A 6,063-nucleotide genomic window follows, 5' to 3' on the forward strand; every position below is an offset into this window, starting at 1 on the left:
CTGTGCTATATAGCAAATCCTTGTGGGTTTTTTTGTTTTGTTTTTGTTTGTTTTGGTTTTTTTTTTACAAATCCTTATTGCTTATCTGTTTTCTGTACAATAGTGTGTATCTGTTAATCCCATACACCTAATTTATCCCTCCCCTGCTCCTTTTCCCCTTAGCTAACCACAAGTTTGTTTTCTCTGTCTTTGAGTCTGTTTCTGTTTTGTATATAGATTCACTTGTATTGTTTTTTAGATTACACAGGTAAGTGATATATTTGTCTTTTTCTGTCTTACTTCACTTAGTATGACATTCTCTAGGTCCATCTATGCTGCTGCAAGTGGCAATATATCATCTTTTTGTGGCTGAGTAATATTCCATGGTATGTATATACCACTTCTTCTTAAACCAATCATCTGTTGATGGCCCTTGGTGTGTTTCCATGTCTTGGCTATTGTAAATAGGGCTGCTGTGAACACTGGGGTGCATGTATCTTTTCGAATTAGAGTTTTCGTCTTTTCCGGATATACGCCTAGTAATGGGATTGTTGGATCATATGGTAGCTCTATTTTTAGTTTTTTTAAGCAACCTCCATACAGTTTTCCATAGTGGCTGAACCAATTTGCATTCCCACCGAAAGTGTAAGAGGGTTCCCTTTCATCCACACCCTCTCCAGCATTTATTATTCGTAGACTTTTTGACGATGGCCATTCTGACAGGTGTGAAGTGACACCTCTCTGTGGTTTTGATTTGCATTTCTCTAATAATTAGCGATGTTGAGCATCTTTTCATGGGTCTGTTGGCCATTTGTATATCTTCTTTTGAGAAATGCCTCCTTAGGTCAAGAAGACTAATTTAGGAACCAGTATACTGGTAAACCTAAACTGTATTTTTAACATTGCTACTCTTTATTAGGCAAAGGAAATTTTGTTTCAAGTATAAAAGTGAGTGAAAAACATAAGGAGTATAGTGGAAGAAATATTCTCTGAAATTTATTTTTGTTTCTTGGCCTTCAAAACCCCCAATTTTGTTATCCTAGGTTATTTGGAGCGTGTATCTGCCGGGAAGAAATTGTGATATCCCTGAAATATAACAAGGAAAATTTCAGTTTCTAAAATTTAAAATGGCAATATGAGCCAGGCTACTGTCTTCACAGAGACTTTTCAGAGTTCCCTTATTTCTCTGCACTGCCATATCCACAACTGACCTAAATGAAAGGACCAAAAGCCCTCAAGATCTCAGTTCCTTATCACATGAAAGTTTACTCCTTGCTCATATGAGATCTACTATGGTCCACTTGCTCTCCAGGGCTGCTGCCTTCTCAGTAATTCCAGTCTGCTTCCATCATGCGGTTCCACCGTCTCAATACAGGGCTTAATCATCTTTCCAGCCAAGCATCTCACTGCCATCCTCCCTGAGTTCAGTCTCTCAGCTTCAGTTTTCCACAGAATATACTACCACACAGTTGCCTAGCTGCATGGTGATAGGGATGAGATGTGGGCTTTTGCTACTCCTCAATCAGAACTTCAAACAAGTCTAACTTTTTCATTACTCCTGCCTTTAGTTTTACATGGTGCTTCAAATTCCAGAATCTTACTGAACTTCTGTAGGGGAGAGCTGGAGGGAAGAGAGATGTGGTTTGATTCTCTGAAGTGTTTCCTTCTGCATCAAACTATCATTTTCAATTTCCAAAATTGATTCTGAGTTTGGCCACTTCTGTGCATCTTCAACACTACGGCCTAAGTCAGTAACCATCTATTCTCACCTGCATTACTTAGGTGTTCTAACTAACTACTTCTCCTGCCCCCAAGGGGTCCACAGAACAATTAAGGTGATTAGTTAGATATGTAAAGTATATCATGTCAAGTGCTGTTTTAAACTTCCAATGCCTTCTCATTTCAAGTTGAAAAAAACTCAAATATTTCACATGAGCTACAAGGTCCTGCATACCCTGGACCCTGCCTCTCCCTTCTCAGTGCCCCAGACACAAATGAGCTTCCTCTCTATCCACACAAGAACACCAAGCTCTATGTTAGGGCTGTTACACTTGCTGTTTCACCCTAGTGGAAATCAGCTCTGGACCTTCCTTCTTGTCATTTGGGACTCAGAAAGGTCTCCTGCTCTATGAAGTATTCCCTGCCCACCGGAACCACACTGCCCATTCTGCACTAGCATCCCATCCCCTTTAATCTCTTCACAGAACATATGCCCACTTGAAATTGTCTTGTTCCTTTATTTGTGGATTTGTTTCTTGGGATGTATCAATGACCTAACCATGTGAAATATACATACAGCATTGAGAAGGCAGTGGAGACTTGCAGAGAAGATTTTCACATGCTGGCACTTTTTGTCCTCTGTTTGCTCATCTCTCCTAGCAACTTGGATCAGCCAAGTGCCAGGTGATTTCCACCAAGTCATCCTTCAGATAGGCCTGCAAACAAAACCCCCCAACCCAGCCAGCCAGCTGGAACCCAACAATCAACCCCAAACTCACTCACCAACATCACACAAGGCAACAAGCTCAGAAAAATAAGTTTTGCTTGAAATGTTTTGATATAATTATTAAGAAAAGTGCAGAAAAAACGACCACCTCTCCGTTGACTGACTGAACAACCCAGAAAATAAAGTCAGATTTTAACATTCTGGTTACTTTTAATATATTTAATAAACTCAGATTTTAACATTCTAGTTACCATACTGGCAGAGAACATATTTTCAATACATCAAAGACTCAGAAAGATTATCAATTATTATCTTAGTCTCTACTGACCTAATTGGTCAAAAGGACCTAATTTGGCAAGAAAAGTGGGAAGAGAAGGGGGAAGAGGAAAAGGAGAGAGACTGGAGAGTAATCAAAGCCCAGGGTTCTTTAGAAGTTCAGCAGCGTCCAGAGCTGGCCCACAGGATGGGAGTGTGAGGTAGATTGGGCTCTGGCGACCTCAGCAGGATCTAGTTCCCAGAGCCACTAGAGTGTCCAGTGCATGAAACCTCAGTTTGTGACACAGGAGTTAGCGGTGTCCAAGCATTCCAGGGTCTGGAAGGAAGAACAAACTTTGGAGAATTTGGTAAACACCACAGACCCAGCACGTCCAGCGGCAGCACAGGAGGCACTCTCACGCAAGACTAGTGACCTGCAAATACCCAAAGCTCTGAAATGTAAATATGACCAGTCTCAAAGGATCCCCACGCAGGAGCAGTGGGGTAGAAAGGCATCCCCTGGGCTTAGGGGACGGGGCCACAACCACAGCCAGAAGCCGTGGCGGGATGCTGGAGCCCAGGGCTGAGCGGGGCGGCGCTGTCCGGCGAGGGTGCCTCCACAGGCAGGGGCGGAGCCTCTGGGTCCTGATCTGTGTCTAACGAAAGCCTCCTCTTAGCCCTGGGGGGAGCAGCTGGCTCCTGAGGGCCCTGTTCCCAAGGACGACGACGAGGGCCACATCTTCCAGCTGGGTGGCGATCCGGGGCGGATGGACCTGGGGTCGGCGGCTGGGTCGGGCCGGGCTCGCCGGAGGTGCTGGTGGCCGCAGCCCCGAACTGGGCGGCAGAGCAAGAACCCCGGGCCGGCGAGGGGCGCCGGCACCCAGCACGCACAGGGACTCGGTGGCTGGTCCCAGCGCCCGCGGCTACAGCCCTACGGGGGCGCAGAGCGCGGCGGGGCAGGTGGTGCCTCTGGCCGAGAGCGGCTCCCAGGGACGCGCGGACCTCCCTCCAGGCGTTCAGGACCTGGCTGTCGGGCGCCGTGGGCTGCGTGTGGTCCACCACGGTCCGCTCCTGCCCGCGTTTCCACAGCTCGTAGCGCTCCGGTTGCAGGATGCGCACGAAGGCGTCCATGGAGAAGGCGACCCGGGCCTCCCCGCAGCTGCACTGCGAGGCCACTTTGCCATAATCGATCCAGCGCGGGCAGGCGAAATTGATGGCTTCCGCGCAGTTGAAGCCATGGTTGAAGCCAGAGTGGTAGCCATAGGGAAAGGTCACGATGAACTCCCCAGCCTCCTGAGTGACCCGATCGAAGGGGATGCCGTTGTCCTTGAGGACCGTGGGCGAGATGAGAGCCACCTTGTGCCGCAGGAAGGCGTCACAGCCCCGCGCGCTGCCCGGGAAAAGCTGCCTGGCCAGGCGTTCCAGGCGCCGGCCGTGCTCCGGGGGCACCGCGTACCAAGTCTTGGGCTCCCCGAAGTGCAGGTAGTTGATGCTGTAAAGGTCCATGTCCTCCGTGTGCCAGGCGAAGGCGGTCTTCCACATGCCGAAGTACAGGTAGGGGGTGTTGACGCCCTCGATGACCACTCCGCACTCCTGCTCCAGCAGGTCCTGAATGGTTCCCAGGTGTCCAAGGTTCCACTGCTCCGTGCTTTGATCGAATAAGGAGCCACTCACGTCCGCACCATATACTGGTGAATCATAGAGGCGTGTTTTCCAATATTTTCGCTCCAGGTCCTTAAAATCAAAGTGTGGTGGCGTCCGGTATTTTTCACTATTTGCTAAGTGGTGGTACTCACCCACGGTCATGGCTTTCTTCTTTTTGTGGTATTGAGTAAACACACCTGCCTGCCCAGAAGTCACCTGCTGGAGGGGAGCGGCTATTAAGATGTCATTGATATCATCATAGGTCTGTCTGGCTTTCCAGTCCTTGGGGGGAATGATCTTCGCCACGCCTGCTCGGTGTGCACCTTGGGATTCCATATAAGCAATGTATTTATCGAAATCATTAAACTCTTCTCTGGTTGGATGAAATACCATTATTCTACAACTTGGGTTCTGGGCCCAGTTGGACTTAGACTTCATAGCTTTCATTAATAAGCGGGAAACTCCCAAGTTCTGATGTATGTTCTGGGCAGGTGAGGATGCTGGAAAACACTACTTTTTCAAAAATGGGTTGGAGTATATCAGCAGGAGCCCGCAGTAGACTTTAATGCAATGAGTTGATAATATTTCTTAGGCTTGCTGATTCTCCAGGGGACTCCACGCTGGGCAGAAGCCTTGCTCAGGACTGATGCCGGCTGAGCCTGCAAGTCTGTGATGTCCTTGGTTGACACTTGGCTCTGTCCTCTTGAGATCTAGTGAATCACCCAGCCCTGGCTGGGTATCCCAAATGCAGGGTCTTCAGGGCAGAATTGAAAGCAAAACCTAAAAAGAAAAAGAATAGAGACAGGTTGAAAACTGATGGTTGGAAATAGTTACAAGGGAACTACAAAGAAAACACCACCATGGACTTTAATTGCATATTCCAATAAAGGCGAAAATTTCATAAGTTTGACAATACAAGAAATGGTGTTGTTGTGAACAATGGAAATTCTTGTACTCTAGTAAGGAGAACGGAAATCATTATATTCACTTTGAAAACCTATTTGGACAGTATCCACTAAAATTGAACTTACCCATGTGCTATGATTCATGCCTAGGATATGTGTATGTCTGTGCAATGAAAGTGAAGTCCAAGAATGTTCAGAACAACGTGATTTCAGTAGTCAAACACTGGAAACAACTCAAATGCCAGTCAACATTAGAATGGATAAGTACATTGTAGTATATTCATACAATGGAATACAATACAGGAATGAGATCAACAAAAACTACATGAAAATAAAAGAATAATTCTATAAACATAATACTGAGCAAAATTATCCGGACTCAAAAGAATACCTATTCTATGCTTCCATTTAGATAAAGATACAAAGGTACCTATAAGATGATGATATTTTTTGGTACCAACGTAATCTATGTTAGAAGTCAGAGTAGTGGTTACCTTTTTGAAAGAGAGAGGTTGTGAGTGGGGCTGTGAGGAAGTCTCTAGAATAATGTGAATATTCTGTTGTGAACCCAGGGGTACTGGTTACACAGCCATCAGAATGACTCATTGTCATAATTCTTCAAGTTATGATGATTTTCACAAATTTCTATGAAATCAATTTTTTAAAATTTATTTAAATTATTTAAATAAATTTAAAATTATAGTTTAGGGTGAAAAGCATTAAAACAGAATGATATCTTTCATTGTACCAAAAGGAAAAAGAAGGGTGATTGAAAATATATGAACTAAACATTCAATTGAAGAAACTATAAAATAGAAGAAGAGAAAGAAGGGG

At 45.4% G+C, this 6,063-nt stretch overlaps 1 pseudogene across 1 annotated transcript; it reads right to left on the reverse strand.

The window, feature by feature from the left end:
* Positions 1–2,051: 2,051 nt before the first annotated feature.
* Positions 2,052–5,299, reverse strand: LOC309604901 (lysine-specific demethylase 4D pseudogene; annotated as a pseudogene). The gene has a single exon. The product of its transcript is annotated as a lysine-specific demethylase 4D pseudogene (transcript).
* Positions 5,300–6,063: the final 764 nt, after the last annotated feature.

The sequence above is a fragment of the Balaenoptera borealis genome (genome assembly GCF_965194805.1).
Source record: "Balaenoptera borealis genome assembly, chromosome: 11".
Taxonomy (NCBI): domain Eukaryota; kingdom Metazoa; phylum Chordata; class Mammalia; order Artiodactyla; family Balaenopteridae; genus Balaenoptera; species Balaenoptera borealis.